Source organism: Phascolarctos cinereus, unplaced genomic scaffold (genome assembly GCF_003287225.1).
Source record: "Phascolarctos cinereus isolate Bilbo 61053 unplaced genomic scaffold, phaCin_HiC Scaffold_4;HRSCAF=312, whole genome shotgun sequence".
In the NCBI taxonomy this organism is placed as follows: Eukaryota; Metazoa; Chordata; class Mammalia; order Diprotodontia; family Phascolarctidae; genus Phascolarctos; species Phascolarctos cinereus.
The window spans coordinates 197,202,601-197,227,153 of NW_027555847.1; the positions used below are offsets into that span (position 1 = coordinate 197,202,601).

The following is a 24,553-nucleotide window of genomic DNA, read 5'->3' on the forward strand; positions in this document are numbered from 1 at the left end:
CATTTAACATCTCTCAGCCTCAGTTTTCTTATCTGTAAAGTGAGGCGGGAAAAAAACATCTCTCAAAGAGTTGTTGTGAAGACCTTGGCATTTTGCAAAAACTAAATATAAAATGCTGGCTTTTACTAATTAGTAGTTTCCTTATCTGCAAAACTTGGACTGGACTCTACCATGATCATACTCCATGAAAACTCATCATCAGGAAAATCATCAACCTGCAAGATTTCATCAACTTTGGTATTCACACTCCATCACTACATATAGGTATACTTAGCCCCTCAGATTCAAGGGCTGGAAGATAGATCAAAGAACTCCCAAAACCTCCATTTAAAGAGGGCTCCCAGGCCAACCAATTTTTGATCTTCTACAAGCTGCTTTTCTTGATCTGGAATCCATCATATCTCAATGCCAGCTACCTTCTTTCCCTGCATATCTCCTCTCCACTTTTCATCTTTCTTTTGGGTGTTGTCTTTCCCCATTAGGTTGTAAGCTCCTCCAGGCTAGGGTCTGTGTTTTTCTCATTCATATTTTCAACACTTAACACAGTTCCTGGCATATACCATCAAAATCACCAGTCTAATCCCTAAACAGTTTATAGGCTCATACATTTACAGCTGAAAGAATATTTGTAGGTCACCAAATTCTAGTTAAATCTGTTTATATACAAATACTCTGGAGCTCTGAGAGGATAAATGACTTGCCAAAGGCAACACAGGTAATAGAGATAAAGCATAAAGTCTAAGAAGGTTGATACAGCATAGTAAAAGTGGGCCAACAATGGAATTGGGAAGATCTGAGTTTAAGTCCCACCTTCTATATTCTGGCTGTGTGAATCTGAGGAAGTTACTTAACTTCTTAGTGATCCAGGTAATTCTTAATAAGTTATAAGCCAAATGTATTGGCACAAAAAAGGTTTCACATAAGTATTTACACTTGGGAAATAATAGGTTCTAGAAGGGAAAAGAAAGAATATGGCAACTGTATCTCATGAGAATCAGTATTCTGTTTATTTTTTAGCACTAACATATTTGAGCAACAATGACAAAAAAGAGCATTGAGAGGATATAAATGAGAATTTTGAGAGTATGTAAAAATAAGCCATATGAGGAATGGTCAAAAGTAGTGGGAACTGTAGCAGACTGCAAAAGAAAAAAAAATTAGGGAAGAAATAATGACTTAATTTTTTTTGTATTCAGGGAACTTTATTTGATAAAATGTTAAGAAAAAAACACGTGCAGATTTGTTGGCTTTTGCCATTTTTAACAGGAGTTATTCTTCAGTGGAGACCTAGAAAAAGTTTTCATTTGCATGTTCCATAACACGAATTTTAAAATGGAATAAAGCTGCTGTCCATGTGCGTTGCTTTGTCAAGGTCAACAGTTACATAGGAAAATGTCAAATTATCCCAGATTTAGTGCATAACACACAGCACTGAGTTTTATGTTTAAACAGAATATTGAGATGTCTCCAATAAATACAATAAAATAAAATGAATATTTTAGGGAAAAGCAACTTAAGTTAGACTAAGATACTTTGGGGCTATACTTTCAGGTTTTCCTTCATCTTTTAGTTAGAACATATTTTAAACCCACTAAGGACACTATTTTAACATATTCCAAACAAGCATCACAGCATTTAATCAGACATTTCTACAGTGACATTATCCTGGATTCGCCATAGTATGTCACCTGAAAATAAAGAAAACATCTATGTTGAAGAGGCTGACACTGAAAATTCACGTGTTGGGACATCTAGTCACAGCTGGAACCATTCATAAAAATGTTTAGTTCTCTTAGTCAACAACAAAAGGTCAATGAATGAGTCAAGACATTGGGAAGTCATCTGAAGAAGTGTTTTTGTTTTTTTCCATCAGCCATTTGTGATCTTTAAGCTCATGCTGCTACCGTGGAAGTAGCCCCAGAGGCAGGCTACCAAAGCCTGAATCTTGAATGGCTACCTGAGAATAGGGGCCTGGAAACTTTGTTAAAGAAATGTGTGGCATCTCTAAACTTTATAAAGGCAATACATTTCTTTTCAAGGCTTTTTCTAAGTATTTGTTGAATAGAAAAATAAAGTTTGTGGAAAAACCCTTCATTTGCTTACTACTGGCAAATTGGGGGTGGCCAGAAAATAGTACATTTAAAAATGGAGAGCAAACTCTTCAAATGAAAGTCTTGATTATTACCCATGATTAATTCAAATTCAAAGTGGTAGCCATAGGAAAATATAGCTGAAAATTTGTTTTCTCACCTTAAAGATGTCTATGATTTAAAGTTTAGAGAACCATTTGTTAGTAGCAAAATGTAAGATTTTCCTCAAAAATTAAAAAAAAATATATTTACATATATATTTTTTCTTCAGCAAACATCATTATTAATATTTTATTTTTAGATTCTGGGCAGTAAAATTTTTTTTTCTTTCTTTAGATTGTTACATATTTCATATTTTCACTGGAAAGAGCTTTGTCAAAAGCAAGTTGTACATAAATGGGTTGCTGTGTCAGAGAGCTCAGGATTCAGAATGCTTGGTTTGAATTAGTGCCTCGTAATTATTAAGATTAAAATCATTTACTTTTGTTAAATATTCAGTCTCTTTCAGGTCTGAATCTTCCATAACGTATTCTTATCTCCTGAAAGATTTTTTGAGCAGTATATATCCCGAGAACAAGAAATTGTCTTGGCAATGATATTTACTCCAGTGGCATCTTGAAGTAGATGTGTTATGTTCATCTTGGAGAATCATCAAGAGTTTTCAGGACTCAGAACAAAATTGTTTTTTTTTAAACAGGTTTGCAGCTAGTATTTTCTTTATTATGTTTTTTTTTAAACTGGTGTGAGATGCAAACATCCTCTGTTATTTGTTGTACTGGTACTTCTTAAAAGACAAACTTAGACTACCGCTTCTGGGAGCCAAGATGGTGGAGTAAAAAGGTAGTCACTCTCACCCTCCCCTATCAACCTCTGAAAACCCAGAAAATATCATCCTAGAAAAAAAAACCCCTGCAACAGCTGAATTAGAAGACAGACAGAGAACAGCAGTGCAGCAGCCAAGCAAAAGGGTCTCCTAGTGCCTCAGCAAAAATAAGGAAAGCAACACTACAAAGGGCCCCAGGGGGATAAGCACCCTGCAGCATTCATCTGAAAGGAACTGAAGCAAACAACCTGAAGTCTTCCTAAAGTCCCAGCCTTGCTGACTCCAAACCAACACCAGGTAAGCTGTCCTACAGCCACCAACTATCAGGAGGAGATCCTGAAGCCCAGGTGGTAGAGCAGGCAAACACCAATGCCTGGGCCTCCTAGTGCCTCAGTGAGGGCAGGAGAACTGGTGGAAACCAGCTCAGAAAACCACCAGGCACTCTACCTCAAAGGAATCTCCTAGTGGATTAGGAGAAACAAGGGAGGCAGCATTGCAAGGGGCCCCAGGCAGATAAACATCCTGCAGCACCCATCTAAAAGGAGCTGAAGAAAGCTAAAGGAAAGGAAAAGCAGGCAGCCTAGAATTGCCTGAAAGTTCCAGCCTTGCTGATTCCAGCCCAACACAAGGTAAGCTGCCAAAACCCTACAGCCTCCAATTGCCAACATAAGAGGCCCTAGCACACAACGCCAGTGACCAAGACCTAGGTTCCCAACACAACAGGCTTGGGTCAGTGCCCTCTGTTCCCCAGCAAGAGAGCTCAATCTCTTTAAAGGACAAGGAATAAAGAAATCCTGAGTAAAAAGAAATGTACCATAGATTCATATTATGAAAAGAGTGGAGATCAAGACAGAAATTCTGAAGTGGACAACATTGTCAACAAACCCACATCTGCAACATCAGAAAGGAGTATGAACTGGTCTGAAGCCCAAAAAGCCTTCTTAGAAAAGCTCAAGAAGGATTTGAAAAGTCTAATGAGAGAGGTACAAGAGTCCTTAAAAAATACAATTGGCCAATTGGAAAAAAAAAGTACACTGAAGAAAACAAGTCCCTAAAAAACACAATTGGCAAACTGGAAAAAAAGTACACTGAAGAAAACAAACCCCTTAAAAATACAATTGACCAATTAAAGAAGGAAGTACAAAAACTAACAGAAGAAAACAATCTGTTAAAAACTAGAATTGGACAAATGGAAACTAATGACTCTATGAGAGAGCAAGAATCAGTCAAACAGAAACAAAAAAATGAAAAAATGGATGAAAACATAAAGTACTTCATCGGTAAAACAACCAACCTATAAAATCAATCCAGGAGAGACAATTTAAAAATCATTGGCCTACCTGAAAATCATGATGAAAAAAAGAGCCTGGACAGCATCTTTCAGGAAATCATAAAAGAAAACTGCCCTGAAGTCCTAGAACCAGAAAGTAAAATAACCATAGAAAGAATGTACCACTCACCACCTGAAAGAGATCCCAAATTGATAACTCCAAGGAATATAATAGCAAAATTCCAAAATTACCAGATGAAAGAGAAAGTGCTGCAACTAGCCAGAAAGAAACAATTTAAATATCACAGAACCACAGTCAGGATTACATAGGACATTGCAGCTTCTACATTAAAAGACTGCAGGGTGTGGAACATGATATTCCATAAGGCAAAGGAGCTTGGATTGCAGCCAAGGATCAACTACCCTGCAAAAATGAGCATGATTTTTCAAGGGAAGAGATGGATATTCAACAAAATAGGGGACTTCCAAACCTTCCTCATAAAAAGACTAGAGCTCAACAAAACATTTGATCTTCAAGTACAAGATTCAAGAAAGACATAAAAAGGTAAATGGGACAGAAAGATACGAAATGTCGTTAATAAGGGAAAACTGTTTACATCCCTACAAGGGAAGATGACACTTGCAACTCTTGAGGACTGTATTATTATTACACCATGTTAAAGGAGTATACATAAAGGGGGTGGATATTAGTTGCTTTGATGTAATGATAAAAAAAAATCTAATCAAGTGGGTTAAATGGATCCAAGTAAGTGGATTAATCTGATCTGATAAAGGAGGAAGCAGACAAGGGTAAATTACATTACTAGAAAAGACAAAAAATCCTATTACAGCAGAGGGAAAGAAGGGAGGGGGAGTGAGCATTATTTGAACCTTACTCTCATCCCATTTGGCTCAAGAAGGGAATAACATAATCAGTTTGGTATGGAAATCTAACTTGCCCTATGGGCAGTAGGAAGGAAAAGGGGAAAGAAAAGGGAGGGGGGATGGAAGGGAGGGAAGAACTGGTGGGGACGAAGGGGAAGTGGGGAGAGGAATAATAGAAAGGAGGAGAGACTGAAGGAGGCAGTGGTCAAAAGCAAAGTACTGGTGAAGGTGGGGAAGGGAGAGAGGAGAAAGAAAAGCATAAACGGGGCAGGGGGGAAAAGGATGGACAAGAAGACACAGATAGTAATCATAACTGTGAAAGTTGAATCACTATCTGTTTTTTTCTCTTCTGTTCAGTTTTGTTTCCTCTTTCTGATGGTTCCTCCTACTGGTTTTAATTTTTACTTACAAGTTCACTAATGTGAAAATATGTTTAACAGGAATGTAAATGTATAGCCCAAATCAGACTGTGCACCGTCTTGGGGAGGGTGGTGGGGAGGAAGGGGGAGAAAAATTTTAAACCCAAAAGTATATGGAAGTGATTGTTGATAAATCAAAATGAATTAATAAAATTAAAAAAACAAAACAAAACAAAACAAAAAAGAAAGATAAGCTTAAAAATATTCTCATAGCTGAGGCTGGCTTTAATAGGTAAAACAGCAGCAGTTTCCCTCATACTGGTTAAACTATCAGACTACAGACAGCTACAATAGGTTGTGACATATCCATTTAAATCAGGATCACTTTCATGTATCTCTGGTGCTGCCCACCACTCCAGAATTTCTAGGGTGCTCAAAGTGTCAGACTAGTCAGAGCTGCCCTGAAACCTTCAAAGTCACCCCAGGAGCTGTTTTGTTCTATGGAACTCAAACAGCTACTGTCAGAAATATCAGCGTCTGATGCAGCAATGGGGACAGCAGCATTTCTTGGTTTGCTTTCTAACCATGGCAGAGCAGAGTCGACTATTTTCATCATCTCCTCATCACAGCCTCTGCTCTCACGTACATAATTTGCATGCTTCCATTTGGAGTCTCTCTACCAAAAGCTCGTTCCACTGCCTCTACTTAGTCCCCGAGGGAGGCCCCACTGGAAATCTCCTGATCTTTCTTGCTACTAGGTGCTGATCCTGCACTTTCAGCAAGAAAAATCTTCAGGGGAAATTAAAAAACAGAAAGAAAAAGAAAACAAACAAAAAAATCCAGCTCTGGTACCAAGGAGAAGTCAGTGGTGCCCATTCTGAGAGGTCAATCATTTCTTCATTTGCCTTGGAAGGAAAGAGACTGAAGTAATATTCACTTGGGTGGTAGAGTGGGTGGCTACCCACCACGGGGAGTCCATCTTTTTTACATTCAGGGAGCTGCCCCAGGGGTTTCTTCCAATTTGGCCACAAAATGTTGTAGGCTGTACTATTCCTCCCAGCCCACCAGCAGCCCTGGCCAGGGAGAGGACTGGGCCAGGCCTGTTTGGACAGGGCCAGGGTAGGGTGGTGTGCATGTACGTGGGAGGGATGGAATGAACTATTAATGAGCCTGCAGTGGGCCTGCTGCCACTGAAATGGAGTATGGTGGCATGTGACTCCCCAGCCCTGCTGTCTCAACTTTTAAATTTTTGGATGCATCATCATGTGATGGAAGAATTAGATGATTTTTTGTTGTCCTAACAGGCAGAATTGGGACCAATGAATGAAGACAGATTTTTACTCAAAAAAGGGAAGGAGTTCCTAAAAAAGCTGTCTGAAATAGAATAGGCAATCCCCCAGAAGCAGCTAACTTCCTGTCACTGAAAATGGTCAAAGGTTGGATGGCCATCTGGCTGGGATGTGGTGGATGAGAGTGATTCCACTGAGAGACAGATTGGACTAGATGATCTCAAATGTCCATTCCAATTCTTAGGTTCTATGACTCTATCTCTGAAAGTTGATTGTAATTAAAAAGAGAGAAAGGGCATTTTAAAGGTACCATACTGAAGTTGAAGCTCTTATACAATAACAAAGGCAAAGTGATGATGGAATTCTAAATTTGGCCTTATTTCCAATTTGGAAAAAAAACCATCTCTTTCAAGTAAGCCAGCAGCCTCTCCTACACTCCATTATCTTTCATAATTGTGCATGTTATTAAACAGTGGAGTGGAATAGACTCCATTCCACTTGGCAACACACAGCTAAAAGAATCATTTGCTGTTTCTAAAATTCACTTCAACTGGGCATTGGTACAAGTCATCAGCAAACAAAAGTAGTTAGATCCCGGCAAGCTTTCAGAAAAAAAAATAACAACATAAATCTCAATCTACCACTTTATGAAAGCAAGGTTAAAATATGACATACTTGAGTTTTGAATGGAAAATCTAGTGATGCTTTTATTCTGCCAATGCCATAGAAATGTATCTTTGGACCTGAAGTATTAGGTTATTAAAATTCAAAATTCATTTGCCAAACTCTAAAAGACCTAGATTACTTTAGAGGATATTTTAACAAATTCATCATGCCTTATGATATGGCCCATAGTATCCCAGGTAACTTGTTTGGGGTAGGATCTCTATTATATTGTGAGTTCATTCCCTAGTGACTACATGAAGTGCATTGTCAATTCCTGAGTTCTACCTCAAGTGACCCATTGTTTAGAACCTTGATACCTATGACAAAATGGGGGTGACAACAAAACAGAGGGTTTTTTTTCCTAAAAATTACTTTGGAATCATAAATATTCTTCATCACTTAAGGCACCATAAGGAAGATTTCCATGGAACACAGTGGATGTCGTTAGCTTTGTGAATTCTTGAATGGAATTTTAATAAGAAATTTTAAAAAAGTTTTAAAAAGAAAATTAGGTCAATTTAACTAAGATGATCCAGTGGTATGGAGTCTAGAGGAGAGAAGGCGAATCTAGTTGAAAAGACCTAATGAGGTGTGACAAAGAGGGAGAGAGAAAGAGAGAGAGAAGGAGAGAGAGAGAAAGAGAGAAAGTGAGATAAAGAGACAAAGAGACAGAGAGAGAGACAGAGACAGATAGAGACAGAGAGAGAAGCTTCATCGAAGTTCAAAGACTAGGTAGGATCACTGACTGCTGGATTGGCAAGAAGACCAAGATATAGGAAACCTAGAATATGCTGATCCAGAGTATAAAGGTGGAGGGGAGAATATTTGGGAGAAGAGAATGTAGGGAGAGAGGAAAGAAAATAACAAGATGACTAAAGTACAAAGGTTCAAATGATAATGAAGGGGATTGTTAATAGAAATGCTTGATCAGTGGCCAGAAAGCATGTGTAACTGTACATACAGGAAATGACTTTATATCTCTAGAAATCCAAAGGGTTTGCAAGGAGGGTAGAAGCAGGTTTTGCAGAAATAAGAAGGCTGTTGGCCCTAATTGCCTAGGGAAAACATCTATAAGTAAAAGGGGAGAGGATTTAAGACAGTCTTTAAAAAAAAGAAAAATTTCCAACTTGCATGTAGCTATGGAGCTACTTGAACAATGTGAAGCAGTATGAGATTCATTTATGTGAATAGATAGACAGATATAAATATATATACACATACATATATATGTATGTATGTAGCATACAGATACTTGACATCTCTCAACAAACATGTCACAAACCTTCAAATACACACAAAAAGGAAAAAAGTAGATTCTGCCTAAAGTTATGAACCTATCTAACAAAAATTAACTTTGATAAATTAATAGTAAACTGTTCTATTATTTGTGTTTCCTTTTTATTTTATGAAAATGTTGTTACACTAATTACACTATTATGAAAAAATTGACTAGCACATAAGTTGTATTTTTAAAATTATGTACATTGTAATATTCACTAAAAAATTGAAATTCCAAATTCTCTTTCTCCCACCACTCCCCTATCTATTGAGAAGGCAAGCAATATGACACTCACTATACATATGAAGTCATATACAACATGTTTTCATATTAGCCATGTGGCAAAAGAGTAGAAAATTTTTTAAAAAATGCAATCTGCATTTAGAGTGTATCAGTTCTCACTTTGGAGTTGGATAAAATTTTACATCAAGAATTTTTCAGAATTGTTGTGGATCATTATATTGATCAGAGTTGCTAAGTCTTTCACAGTTGATTGTCATTACAGTATTGTTACTGTATACAACATTCTCCTGATAATGCTCATTTCACTTTATATAAATTCATAAAAGTATTGCCACATGTTCTTTTTTCTGAAACCATCCCCTTCATCATTTCTTGCAACACAACAATATTCTATCATAGTCATATTGCACAACATGAATTGCTTCCATTTTTTTTCCTATTACAAATGATTCTACAGGGAATACTATTGAAGGGAAGTACTTACACTTAATGTGATCACGGATGCATTGAATTCTGAAGTACATAAACTAATTTTATGAAATTATTTTTGCACAAATAAATTTTTCACCTTATCAAAAAATAACATCTTTAGAATATGATCCCAACATCACCTTACTAGGTCAAATGTTAAAAATAACTCTTATTTTGCTATATAAGTCTATTTTAATTTTCAAAAAACATTGAACTAAATTACAACTCTATAGGTATGGTGCAAAACAGTAGAGTTCTCTATAGTCCTTCCATAATTTAATTTTATTGTCTAACAATATTTGCAAAACTAATGGGCATAAGAGAATATCTCAAAGTAGTTTTTTATTTACATTTCTAGAATTATTAAAGTTAGAACACATTCTCACATGAATAAGTGTAACTTGGATTCATAATAATACTAACACCATAGTTAATTTGAATTGTGTTATAATGCAGTATTTTATGGAAGAAGAAAGAGGTAACACCAGATAAGAAAAGTATGTGGACTTAGAAATTAGACTTTTGATGAAGAAATCCCATCTTCCCTCCCAGCTCTACCTTTTAATCTTCAGCTGAGGAAATAGCTAACTTAAGGACCTGACAGCAGTGTTTCAAAGGGCCACATTACATGATTACTTATATAACAATTAGTCCAGTAAATCTATCACAAATTTTTAAATTCAATTTTAAAATTCTGATATTACAACGATAACTTAATCTGTTTGGTTTTGTTAAGATGAAATTTATCAAGCATCTGTTTATATCCAAGTTAGTGCTCTGAAGGCTTAAAACAAAAGGAGCTCAAAACCCCAAGTACTCCCTGGCCTCAAGGAATTTACAGAGTACAACAGGTAGTTGCAGATAATGATGTTTATTCATTCATCTATCTACATACTCAATAATTATGTATAGTCTATTGGATATTTTGTATTAGGCACTGAAGGAAACACAAAAGAAATATAAGAAACACCCTCTTTGTTCCTTGAACTTAAAATCTACCAAGACATTAATGTATAAAATAGGTAAGCAACATTATAAAATTATTTCAAATTTAATGCCAGATATAAAAGATTATCTATAGAAATCTAGGGAAGAGAAGATGCATTGTTGGCCACAATAGCAAATGTAAATTTGAACTTGAGATGGACAAAACTAGAATTTCAAAAAACAGGAAGGTCTCATATTATGAAGTAAATATTATAAACATTTCAAAGCTGCATATGGGGTGGTGGAGAGACAGTGGAGTTAAGAGCTAGCTGATGAGCCTAGGGGTGGAGCCAAGATCAAAGCGGTGATTTGCTTGAGCTCTCCCCCAACCTCTCCAAATACCTGTAAAAAATGTCTCTAAACAAATTCTAGAACAGCAGAACCCACAAAAGACAGAGTGAAACAAGTTTTCAGCCCAAGACAACCTGAATGGTTGATTGGAAAGGTCTATCACACTAGACTGGGAGAGGAAAGCAGAACTGGCCAAATGGAAAAGGAAGTCCAAAAGCTCATTGAAGAAAATAATTCCTTAAAAATTAGAATGGAGCAATTGGAAGCTAGTGACTTTTGAGAAATCAAGACACTGTAAAACAAAACCAAAAGATTGAAAAAATAGAAGACAATGTGAAATATCTCATTGGAAAAACAACTGACCTGGAAAATAGATCCAGAGAGATCATTTAAAAATTATTGGACTACTTGAAAACCATGATCAAAAAAAAGAACTGAGACATCACCTTTCAAGTATTTTATCAAGGAAAACTACTCTGATATTCCAGAACCAGAGGGTAAAATAGAAATGGAAAGAATCCACCAATCACTTCCTGAAAGAGATCCCCAAAGGAAAACTCCTAGCAATATTGTAGCCAAATTCTATATTTCCCAGATCAAGAAGAAAATTTTGCAAGCACACACAAATCAAATCAGATCTAAATAACTGGAAAAACATCAGTTGCTTATGGGTAGGCCGAGTTAATGTAATAAAAATGACAATCTTACCTAAGCTAATTTACTTATTCAGTGCCATACCAACCAAATTACCAAAAAATTATTTTATAGAGTTAGAGAAAATAATAACAAGATTCATTTGGAAGAACAAAAGGTCCAGAATATCAAAGGAACTAATGAAAAGAAATGCAGGCGAAGGAGGCCTAGCCATTCCAGATCTTAAATTGTATTTTAAAGTAGCAATCATCAAAACTGCTTGGTACTGGCTAAGAAATAGAGTGGTGGATCAGTGGAATATGTTAAATATGCAAGACACAGTAGTCAAAGACTATAGTAATCTATTATTTGATAAACTGAAAGACCACAGCTTTTGGGATCAGACCCCAGTCTTTGAAAAAAAAAACTGCTGGGAAAGCTGGAAAAGACTATGGCAGAAACTAAGCATAGACCCAAATCTCATACCTTATACCTAAATAAAGTCAAAATGTGTTCATGATTTGGATATAAAGGCTGATACTATAATCAAACTAGGAGAAGAAGGAATAGTTTACCTATCAGATCTATGGAGAACAGAAGAATTCATGACTAAATGAGAGATAGAAAACACTATGAAAAGCAAACTGGATAATTTTTGATTACATTAAATTGAAAAGTTTTTGCACAAACAAAGACAATGCAACTAAGATTAGAAGGAAGGTAGAAAATTCAGAAAGAATGTTTTAACCAGTCTTTCTGATAAGGGCCTCATTTCTAAAATATATAGAGAATTAAGACAAATTTATAAGAATATAAACCATTCCCCAATTGATAAATGGTCAAAGGATATGAACAGACAGTTCTCAGATGAAGAAATTAAAGCCATCTGTAGTCATATGGACAAATGCTCTGGATCATTATTGATTGGAGAAATGCAAATTGGAATGGCTTGGGGTACAACATCACACCTATCAGATTGGCCAACATGACAAAACAGGAAAATGATAAATGTTGGAGAAGATGTGGGAAAATTGGTTGCATTGTTGGTGGAGTTGTGAAGTGATCCAGCCATTTTGGAGAACAGTTTGGAACTATGCCCAAAGGGCTATAAAAATGTGCATACCCTTTGACCCAGCAATAGCACTCCTGGGGCTGTATCCCAAAGAGATCATACAAATGGGAGGAGGGCCCACATGTACAAAAGTATTCATAGCAGCTCTTTTTGTGGTGGCAAAGAGTTGGAAATAGAGAGGATGCCCATCAGTTCGGGAATGGCTGAACAAGTTGTAGAATATAAATGTAATGGAATAGTATTGTGCTATAAGAAATAATGAACAGGCTGACTTCAGAAAAACCTAGAAAGGCTTCTATGGTCTGATGCTGAGTGAAGTGAGCAGAACCAAGGGAACGTTGTACACAATAACAGCCAAGTTGTGCAATGACTAATATTGATAAACTTAACCCCTCTCAGCAATACAAGGATCTAAGACATCTCCAGAGGCCTCGTTATGGAAAATGCTATCCATATGCAAAGGAAAGAACTATGGAAGTTGAATCGCTATCATTTTTTTTCTCTTCCGTTGATTTTGTTTCCTTTTTCTGATGGTTCCCCCTATTGGATTTAATTTTTACTTACAACTTCACTAATGTGAAAATGCATTTATTAGGAATGTAAATGTAGCTTATATCAGATTGTGTGCTGTCTTGGAGAGGGTGGTGAGGCGGAAGGGTTGAGAAAAATTTTAAACTCAAAAGCATATGGAAGTGATTGTTGATAAATCAAAATAAATTAATAAAATTAAAAAAAAATTTGCAAGCAACTACAAAGAAACAATTCGAGTATTGTGCAAACACAATCAGGATAACACAGGATTTAGCAGTTTGTACATTAAGGGATGGGAGGTCTTGGAATATGATATTCCAGCGGGCAAAAGAGATAGGATTACAACCAAGAATCACCTACCCAGCAAAACTGAATATAATCTTTCAGGGGAAAAAATGGGAATTCAGTGAAGAAGAGTGTGTTCAAGCATTCTTGATGAAAGACTAGCGTTGAACAGAATATTTGGCTTTCAAATACAAGGCTCAAGAGAAGCATGAAGAGGTAAACAGGAAAAAGAAATTATAAGGGACTTCTTAAGGGTGAACTGTTCACATTCCTATATGGAAAGATGATATTTGTAACTCATGAGACCTTTGTCAGTATTAGGGTAGTTGGAGGGAAAAAATTAGATAGGTAGATAGGTAGATAGGTAGATAGATAGATAGATAGATAGATAGATAGACAGACAAACAGACACAGACAGACAGATAGAAAGATAGATAGAGGCACAGGGTGAATTGAAGATGAATGAGTGATATCTGGAGAATAAAATTAAGGGATAAGAGAGGATTATACTGGGAGAAGGAGAAAAAGAGGTAGAATATGGTAAATTATCTTACATAAAACAGACAAGAAAAAGTTTTACAATGGAGGGGAAGTGGAGGAAGGTGAGAGGGAATGAGTTAATCTTATTCTCGTTGGATTTAGCTTAAGGAAGGAATAACATACACATTCAGTTGGGTATGGAAATCTATCTTACCTACAGGAAAATAGTGGGGAAGGGGATAAGAGAGTAGGAGGATGATGGAGGGGAGAGCATATTGGTGGAAGGAATAATCAGAAGCAAGCACTTCTAAGATGGGACAGGGTCAAAAGAGAGAATAGAATAAATGGGGGGGCAGGATAGGAGCAAGGGAAATATAGTTAGTTTTCCACAACATAACTACTATTGAAGTGTTTTGTATGACTTCACATGTATAAACTGTATTGAGTTGCTTGCCTTCTCAATGAGGGTGGGTGAGGAGGGAGGAAGGGAGAAAATCTGGGACCCAAAGTTTTAAAACCAATGTTCAAAATTGTTTTCTCATGCAACTGGGAAATAAAATATACAAGCATTGGGGTATATAGAAAATAGAAGGGGGAGGGAATAAGAGAAGGGTGGAGATAGAAGGGAGGGCAGACTAGGGGAAGGGATATTCAGAATGCATGCTGTCTTGGGGTGAAGAGAGGGAAGAGATGGGGAGAAAATTTGGAACTCAAAATCTTGTGGAAGTGAATGTTGAAAACTAAAAATACATAAATAGAGAAAAAAGAAGAGCTGCCTGAAAAGAAGAGTTCATATTGGTGAATAATGGGAAATAAGGTTATATGGAAAAATAATATAATAATAATAATAATAATATCATAGGGGCAGAGTTTGGAGACAATGGGTAGATATTTAAAGTGATACAAAAAAAAAGAAAAAGTAAAGAATCAATAGAATATTCAAAAAATATACACAATAGGGCAGAAGTAAAATCTAGAGGTATACAGAAAAGTAGGCGGGTATTGTTTTTACAATTTTAAATTCATATATAGATAGTTATAGATATACATATATGTGTATATGTATATTTGTGATATACAGTCATATTTTTAATTTCTTATTTGTGTATGGAATTATAATGTGTTTCCTGTTACTTCTAAGAGCAAATATAAATTCTTCTTCTAGCTTTTAATACCCTTCACAACCTCACTCCAACATGTCTTTTCAGACTCCTTGCATATTACTTTTTCCATACCACAAAAATTCAATCACAAGGGCCTCTTTTTGTTTCTTAAACATGTCGCTTCACCATCTCTAACCTCTATACAATGGCAATTCTTCATGCCTGGAATGTATTCCCTCCTCACCTGTGTCTCGTAAAATCCCTCTCTTCCTGCAAAACACAGCTCAGGCACCATCTTCTAAAAGAAGCAATTCTTTATTTATTTATTTCCTTTTATTGACTGATTTATTTATTTTTAATTTTCAATATTCACTCCCATAAGATTTGAGTCCCGAATTTTCTCCCCATCCCTCCCCTCCCCAAGGGGCATGAATTCTGAATACTCTTTATCCCAATCTGCCCTCCCTTCTGTCACCCTCCCTCTTATCCCCTTCCCCTTCTATTTTCCTGTACAGAAGGATAGATTTCTATACCTCTTTGCCTGTATATCTTATTTCCCAGGTGCATGTAAAAACAATTTTTAACATTTGTTTTTAGAACTTTAATTCCAAATTCTCTCCTTCCCTTCCATTCCAACCTCATTGAGAAAGCAAGCATTTCAACATAGGTTATACGTGTGTAGTCATGCAAAACACTTCGATAATAGTCATGTTGTGAAACATTAAATATATTTCCCTCCATCCTATCCCACTCCCTCTTTATTCTATTCTTTCCTTTGACCCTGTCCCTCTTCAAAAATGTTTGCTTCTGATTACCCCTCCCCCAATCTGCACTCCCTTCTATCACCCCCCCATCCCATTCCCATCTATTTTCCTGCAGGGTAAGAGAGATTTCCATATCCAGCTAGTGTGTATATTATTCCCTCCTTAAGCCAAATCTGATGAGGTTGAGGTTCACTCATTCCCTCTCACCTCCTCTCTCTTACCTTCCCCTTTTTCTTGCCTCTTTTATTGGAGGTAATTTACCCTATTCTACCTCTTCCTATCTTCTTTCCCCAGTACAATCCTCTCTTGCCTCTAAACACACACACACACACACACACACACACACATATATCCCTTCAACTACCCCAATACTGAGAAAGGTCTCATGAATTGCAAATATCATCTTTCAACATATGAATGTAAACAGTTGAACTTTAATAAGTCCCTTATGATTTCTCTTTGCTGTTTACCTTTTCATTCTTCTCTTGAGTCTTGGATTTGAAAGTCAAATTTGCTATTCAACTTTGATCATTTAATAAAAAATGACTGAAAGTCCTCTATTTCATTGAATGTCCAACCTCCCCTCCGAAGGATTATATTCAGTTTTGCTGAGTAGGTTTTTCTTGTTCTTAATCATAGCTCCTTTGACCTCCAGAATATCATATTCCAAGCCCTCTGATCCCTTAGGTAGAAGCTGCTAAATCTTGTGCTATCCTGATTGTGTTTCCACAACACTCGAAATGTTTCTTTCTGGCTGCTTGCAAAATTTTCTCCTTGACCTGGGAACTCTGCAATTTGGCTGTAATATTCCTAGGAGTTTTCCTTTGGGGATCTCTTTCAGGAGGTGATTGGTGGATTCTTTCCATTTCTATTTTACCCTCCAGTTCTGGAATGTCAGAGTAGTTTTCCTTGATAATTTCTTGAAAGCTGATGTCTAGGCTCTTTTTTTGATCATGGTTTTCAGGTAGTCCAATAATTTTTAAATGATCTCTCCTGCATCTATTTTCCAGGTCAGTTGTTCTTCCTATGAAAATTTCACATTGTCTTCTATTTTTTCATTCCTTTGATTTTGTTTTATAATTTCTTGATTTCACATAACTTCATTAGCTTCCATTTTCTCCATTCTAATTTTTATGGAAGAATTTTCTTCAGTGAGCTTTTAGACTTCCTTTTCCATTTGGCCAATTCTGCTTTTGAAGGCATCCTTCTCCTTATTGGCTTTTTGGACCTCTTTTGCCATTTGGGTTGATCTATTTTTAAGGTGTTATTTTCTTCAGAATTTTTTGGGGTCTCCTTTAGCAAGCTATTGACTTGTTGTTCATGATTTTCTTGCATCACTATCATTTCTCTTCCCAGTTTTTCCTCTGCTCCTCTCACTTGCTTTTCAAAATCCTTTTTGAGGTCTTCCTCAAAAAGATTAAGACTAATTCATATTTTTCTTGGAGGATTTGGAAGTAGGAGCTTTTGCTTTATTGTCTTTTTCTGGTTGTATGTTTTCATCTTCTTTGTCACCAAAGTAATATTCTGTAGTCTGAGGTTGGTTTTTTTTTTGAGCCTGATCATGTTAATTACTTGACTTTCTAAAAGAGTTTTTGTTAAGGTAGACCTCTGCTTCCAGTATGGAGGATGTACTGTCCCAAGCATCAGGAGGTTTGTGCAGTGGTTTTTGAGATACTTCTAGGGACCTGTAAAATTTCAGTTCTACCAAGATGGTATGATCAAATGAGAGGTGTTCACTCCTTTTCTGGCTGTGGTCTACTCTGTGAGTAACCACAAGGACTTTTTTTCTTCCTCGGAAGTGTGAGGAGGATTCTCTCTCCACTATGTCACAAGCTCCACCTTGACAGTGCTCCTCTTCACCCTGGCACTGCCACTCAAGACTGTGATCCAGATCCAGGCCCAGACAAAGCAAGAGAATCTTGCCTCAGTGCCAGCAAAGAGATTCCTGTAGTCCCCTTCTGATCCACCATTTGATGCCCCCACTATCTGTGGGCTGAGAGCTCTGGAAGCAACTGCTGCTATTGTGGCCACCGCCCCTGGGCTGTGCTAGGGCCAAGACTGGAGTTCTCTGACAGACCTTTCCAACTGATTTTTTTTGGTCTAGGCAATGGGGTTAAGTGACTTGCCCAGGGTCACACAGCTAGTAAGTGTTATGTGTCTGAGGCCCGATTTGAACTCAGGTCCTCCTGAATCCAGGGACGGTGCTCTATCCACTGTGCCACCTAGCTGCTCCCTCCAATTGATTTTTTAAGTTAACTTTGGCATTTGTGGGTTGAGACATCTGGAAACCATCACAGCTTCCTGTGATTCATTCTCCTGATATCTGTTCTGTCTTTGCCTGCTCGGGCCATGCTGAACTGCGCTTCTCTCCAAGCCTAGCACAACAGACCTTTCTTATCAACCATTCACGCTGTTTTGGGTTCAAAATGTATTTCACTCTGTCTTTTTGTGGGTTCTGCTGACCTAGAATTTATTTAGAGTCATTTTAACATGTATTTGGAGGGGTCTGGGGGAGAGCTTTTACTTTGCCATCTTGGCTCCAACCTCTCGAAGCATTTCTTGATCCCCTGAACTTCTAGCACTTTCCATCTCAAAGTACTAGATATATAGATGCAGGGATAGATAGATAAATAGATAGATAGATAGATAGATAGATAGATAGATAGATAGATAGACAGACAGATAGATGGATGGATAGACACCCTTGCACACATACATGTATGAATATATACACTCATATTTGAGTCATTTTTTCAGTCATATTCAACTCTTTGTTATTCCCTTTGTGATTTTCCTGGCAAGGATACTAGAATGGTTTGCCATTTCCTTTTCCAACTCATTTTATGGATGAGAAACTGAGTGCATATGCACCCATGTATGTGTATGATTGACCCAAAGTAGTGTCTTAACAAGAAGAATCTAGTATAGGAAAATAAAATGTCTAAGATTTTATTTTTTTTTAACACGGCAGTGATATTGTTCTTGCATTTTTGTCTTAGTCACCTTTTCTATTGTTTAATTTTTTACATGGTTTTCTTCAAAATTTTTTATTAATTTATTTTAATTTATCAAAATCACTTCCATATGCTTTTGAGTTTAAAATTTTTCTCCCCATTCCTCCCCACTACCCTCCCCCCAAGATGGTGCACAATCTGATATAAGCTATGCATTTACATTCCCATTAAACATATTTTCACATTCATGATGTTGTAAGTAAGAATTAGAACCAATAGGAGGAAACACCAGAAAGAGGAAACAAAACTCAACAGAAGAAAAAAGAATAGCAAATAGTATGCTTCGATCTCCATTCAACTCCATAGTTCTTTCTTTGGATGTGGATAGCCTTTTCCATCACGAGGCCTTTGGAGATGTCTTACATCCTTGTATTACTGGGAAGGGTTAAGTTTATCAATATTAGTCATCACACAGCATAGCTGTTATTGTGTACAAGGTTCTCTTGGTTCTATTCAGCTCACTCAGCATCAGACCATACAAGTCTTTCCAGGTTTTTCTGAAGTCAGTCTGTTCATCATTTCTTATAGCACAATACTATTCCATTACATTCATATACCACAACTTGCTCAGCCATTCCCCAATTGATGGGCATCCTCTCAATTTCCAATTCTTTGCCACCACAAAAAGAGCTGCTATGAATATTTTTGTACATGTGGGTCCTTTTCCCATTTGTTTGATCTCTTTGGGATATAGCCCTAGAAGTGCTATTGCTGGATCAAAGGGTATGCACATTTTTGTAGCCCTTTGGGCATAGTTCCAAATTGTTCTCCAAAATGGTTGGATCATTTCACAACTCCACCAACAATATTAGTGTTCCAATTTTCCCACATTCTCCAACATTTATCATTTTCCTGTTTTGTCATGTTGGCCAATCTGATAGGTGTGATGTGGTACCTCAGAGTTGTTTTGATTTGCATTTCTCTAATCAATATATTTAGAGCATTTTTTCATATGACTATAGATGGCTTTAATTTCTTCATCTGTTCATATCCTTTGACCATTTATCAATTGGGGAATGGCTTGTGTTCTTATAAATTTGTCTTAATTCTCTATATATTTTAGAAATGAGGCCTTTATCAGAGAGACTGTAAAAATTCTTTCCTAATTTTCTACCTTCCTTCTAATCTTAGTTGCATTGGCTTTGTTTGTGCAAAAACTTTTTCAATTTAATGTAATCAAAATTATCCATTTTGCTTTTCATAATGTTCTCTATCTCCTGTTTGGTCATGAATTCTTCTGTTCTCCATAGATCTGATAGGTAAACTATTCCTTGTTTCCCAGTTTTACATATCAGCCTTTATATCTAAGTCATGAACCCATTTTGACTTTATTTTGGTATATGGTGTGAGATTTGGGTCTATGCCTAGTTTCTGCCATACTCTTTTCCAGTTTTCCCAGCATTTTTTTCAAAGAGTGGGTTCTTATCCCAGAAGCTGGGGTCTTTGGGTTTATCAAATAATAGATTACTATAGTCATTGACTACTGTGTCTTGCATATTTAACCTATTCCACTGATCTACCACTCTATTTCTTAGCCAGTACCAAGCAGTTTTGATGATTGCTGCTTTATAATACAATTTAAGATCTGGAATTGCTAGGCCACCTTCCCCTGCATTTCTTTTCATTAGTTCCTTTGATATTCTGGACCTTTTGTTCTTCCAAATGAATCTTGTTATTATTTTTTCTAACTCTATAAAATAATTTTTTGGTAGTTTGATTGGTATGGCACTGAATAAGTAAATTAGCTTAGGTAGGATTGTCATTTTTATTATATTAGCTCAGCCTACCCATGAGCAACTGATGTTTTTCCAATTATTTAGATCTGATTTTATTTGTGTGAAAAGTGTTTTGTAATTGTGTTCATATAGTTCCTGGGTTTGTTTTGGGAGGTAGATTCGTAAACATTTTATAATGTCTACAGTAAGTTTAAATGGAATTTCTCTATGTCTTGCTGTTGGACTTTGATGGTAATATATAGAAATGCCGATGATTTATTTTGGGTTTTTTTTATAGGCTGCAGCTTTGTTGTTGCGGTTGTTTATTACTTCAAGTAGTCTTTTACTTGATTCTCTAAGTATATCATCATGTCATCTGCAAAGAGTGATAGCTTTGTTTCTTCTTTGCCTATTCTAATACCTTCAATTTCTTTTTCTTCTCTTATTGCTAAAGCTAACATTTCCAGTACGATATTGAACAACAGTGGTGATAACTGACATCTTTGTTTCACCCCCAATCTCATTGGAAATGTTTCTAACTTGTCTACATTAGATACAATGCTTGCTGAAGGTTTTAGATAAATGCTATTTATTATTTTAAGGAAGACTGCAGTTATTTCTATGCTCTCTTGTGTTTTTAATAGGAATGGGTGTTGTATTTTGTCAAAAGCTTTTTAGGCATCTATTGAGATGATCATGTGGTTTCTGTTAGTTTTGTTGTTGATATGATCAACCATGCTGATAGGTTTCCTAATATTGAACCAGCCCTGCATTCCTGGTATAAATCCTACCTGGTCATAGTGTATTATTCTTGTGATAAGTTGCTGCAATCTATTTTCTAATATTTTATTTAAATTATTTTCATCTGTATTTATTAGAGAAATTGGTCTATAATTTTCTTTCTCTGTTTTGACTCTTCCTGGTTTAGGTATCAGCACTATATTTGTATCGTAAAAAGAATTTGGTAAGGTTCCTTCTTCACCTATTTTCCAAATTAACTTATATAGTTTTGGAATTAATTGTTCTTTAAATGTTTGATAGAATTTGCATGGCCCTGGAGATTTTTTCCTAGGGAATTCATGAATGGCTTGTTTAATTTCTTTTTCTATGATGGGGCTATTTAAGTATTTACTTCCTCTTCTGTTAATCTGGGCAATTTATATTTTTATAAATATGTATTCATTTCACTAAGATTGTCACATTTATTGGTGTACAGTTGGGCAAAATAGTTCCTAATTATTGTTTTAATTTCCTCTTCCTTGGTGGTAGATTCACCCTTTTCATTCCTGATGCTAGTCATTTGGTTTTCTTCTTTCTTTTTTAAAATTAAATTAATGAAAGGTTTATCTATTTTTATGTTTTTTCATAAAACCAGCTTTTAGTTTTATTTATTAGTTCAATAGTTTTGTTAATTCAATTTTATAATTTTCCTTGTTTTCAATATTTCTAATTTAGTGTTTATTGAGGATTTTAATTTGTTCTTTTTTCTAGTTTTTTTAGTTGTATGCCCAATTCATTAATCTCCTCTTTTTCTATTTTATTTATGTAAGTATTTAGAGATATAAAACTTCCCCTAAAAATTGCTTTCTTAGCTTCCCATAAGTTTTGGTATGTTGTCTCATTATTGTCTTTCTCTTGAATAAAATTATTGATTGTTTCTATGATTTTTTGTTTGACCCAATAATTTTTTAAGATTAGATTATTTACTTCCCAAGTATTTTTTAGTCTATCTTTCCATGGCCCTTTATTACACATAATTTTTATTGCATCATGATCTGAAAAGGATGCATTTAATATTTCTGCCTTTCCACATTGGATTGTGAGGTTTTTATGTGCTAGTACATAGTCCATTTTTGTGTATGTGCCATCTACCACCGAGAAAATAGTATATTCCTTTCTATCCCCATTCAGTTTTCTCTAGAGGTCTATCATACCTAACTTTTCTAATGTTCTATTCACCTCCTTAACTTCTTTCTTGTTTATTTTGTGGTTAGATTTATCCTATTTCAGAGAGGGGGAGGTTGAGGTCCCCCCTATTTCAGAGAGGGGAGGTTGAGGTCCCCCACTAGTAGGGTTTTGCTGTCTATTTCTTCCTGTAACTCCCTGAACTTCTTCCTCTAAGAATCTGGATGCTATACCATTTGGTGCATTTGTGTTTAGTAATGATATTACTTCATTGTCTATGGTGCCTTTTAGCAGGATGTAGTTTTCTTCCTTATCTCTTTTGATAAGATCCATTTTTACTTTTGCTTTGTCTGAGATCAGAATTGATACCCCTGCTTTTTTTTTTACTGCACCTGAAGCATAATATATTCTCCTCCACCCTTTTACCTTTACCCTCTGTGTGTCACACTTTTTCAAATGTGTTTCCTGTAAACAACATATTGTAGGATTATGGTTTTTAATCCATTCTGCTATTCACTTCCATTTTATGGGAGAGTTCATCCCATTCACATTCACAGTTATGATTACTCCATCTTCCCCCCCCCGTTTATGCTTTTTTCTCTCCTTTATCCTTTTACCTCCTCACTAGTGTTTTGCTTTTGACCACCACCTCCTTCAGTCCCTCCCCTCTGTTATTAGGGCTTTCCCTTTTCTTCCACTTTACTGCTTCTTCCCTCTCTTCTATCCCCCACCTCCCTTTTCTTTCTCCTTTTCCCTGCTACTGCCTATAGGGCAAGTTAGATTTCTACACCTAACTGATTGTGTTATTCACTTCTTGAGCCAAATCTGATGAGAATAAGGTTCAAACAATGCTCATCTCCCTCCCTTCTTTCCCTCTGCTGTAATTGATTTTTGTGTCTTTTCTTGTAATGTAATTTACCCTTGTCTGCCTCCTCCTTTCTCAGCACATTTTCTTAGATCAGATTAATCCACTTACTTGGATCCATTTCACCCAAATGATTAAATTTTTTTTTATCATTACATCAGTCAACTTATATCCACCCCCATTATGTATATTCCTTTAACATGGTATAATAGCAATACAGTTCTCAAGAGTAACAAGTGTCATCTACCTTTGTAGGGATGTAAACAATTTGCCCTTATTAACAACATATTGTATCTTTCTGTCCCATTTACCTTTTTATGTCTGTTTTGAGGCTTGTAGTTGAAGATCAATTTTCTGTTGAGCTCTGTCTTTTTATCAGGAAAGTTTGGAAGTCCCCTATTTCACTGAATATGCATCTCCTCCCCTCAAAGATCATGCTCATTTTCGCTGAGTTGATTATAACCAAGCTGATCCTTGGCTGCAATCCAAGCTCTTTGTCTTATGGAATATCATGGGATATCCTGACTGTGGTTCCATGATATTTAGATTGTTTCTTTCTGACTGCTTGCAGTATTTTCTCTTTGACCTGGTAATTTTGGAATTTGGCTTCCATATTCCTTGGCATTCTCAATTTGTGATCTCTTTCAGGAGGTGATCAGTAGATTCTTTCTATGGCTATTTTGCTCACTGGTTCTAGGACCTCAGGGGCAGTTTTTTTCATTGTAATTTTCAGGTAGACCAATAATTTTTAAATTGTCTCTCCTGGATCAATTTTCCAGGTAGTTGTTTTACCAATGATGTATTTTGTCTATTTTTTTTGTTTGTTTTCATCTTTTTTTCCATCTTTTTTTTTTCATTTTTTTGTTTCTGTTTGAGTGATTCTTGCTCTCTCATAGAGTCATTAGCTTCCATTTGCCCAGTTCTAATTTTTAATACATTGTTTTCTTCTATTAGATTTTGTGCCTCCTTCCCCATTTGGCCAATTCTATTTTTTAGGGATTCATTTTCTTCAGTGTACTTTTTTTTCCAGTTGGCCAACTGTATTTTTTAAGGACTTGTTTTCTCAGTGTACTGTTTTCCCAATTGGCCAATTGTATTTTTTAAGGACTCTTCTATCTTTCTCATTTGATTTTTAAAATCCATCTTGAGCTCTTCTAAAATGGCTTTTTGGGTTTCAGACCAGTTCATATTCCATTTTGAGGTTCCAGATGTGGGTTTGTTGACAATGTTGTCCTCTTCAGAGTTTCTGCCTTGATCTTCACTGTTCTCATAATATGAATGTATGGTACATTTCTTTTTGCTCATGGTGTTTGATTATTCCCAGGCCTTTAAAGAGATTGAGTTCTCCTTCTGGGGAGCAGAGGGCACTGACCCAAGCTTCTTGTGTTGGGAGCCTAGGTCTTGGTCACTGGCTTTGTGTGCTGGGGCCTCCAATGTTGGCAATTGGAGGCCACATGGTTCTGGCAGCTTACCTGGTGCTGGGCTGGAATCAGCAAGGCTGGAAATCTAGGGTTACTCTAGGTTGCTTGCTTT

The 24,553-nt window shown here is 36.3% G+C and overlaps 1 long non-coding RNA gene and 1 pseudogene across 1 annotated transcript in view; both read right to left on the reverse strand.

Moving 5' to 3' along the window:
• The window catches only part of LOC144456655 (uncharacterized), a 770,782-nt gene that overhangs the window by 559,519 nt on the left and 186,710 nt on the right, over positions 1 to 24,553 (reverse strand). The window lies entirely within an intron of this gene.
• LOC110198630 (uncharacterized protein CLBA1-like) lies at positions 2,339 to 18,110 on the reverse strand (annotated as a pseudogene).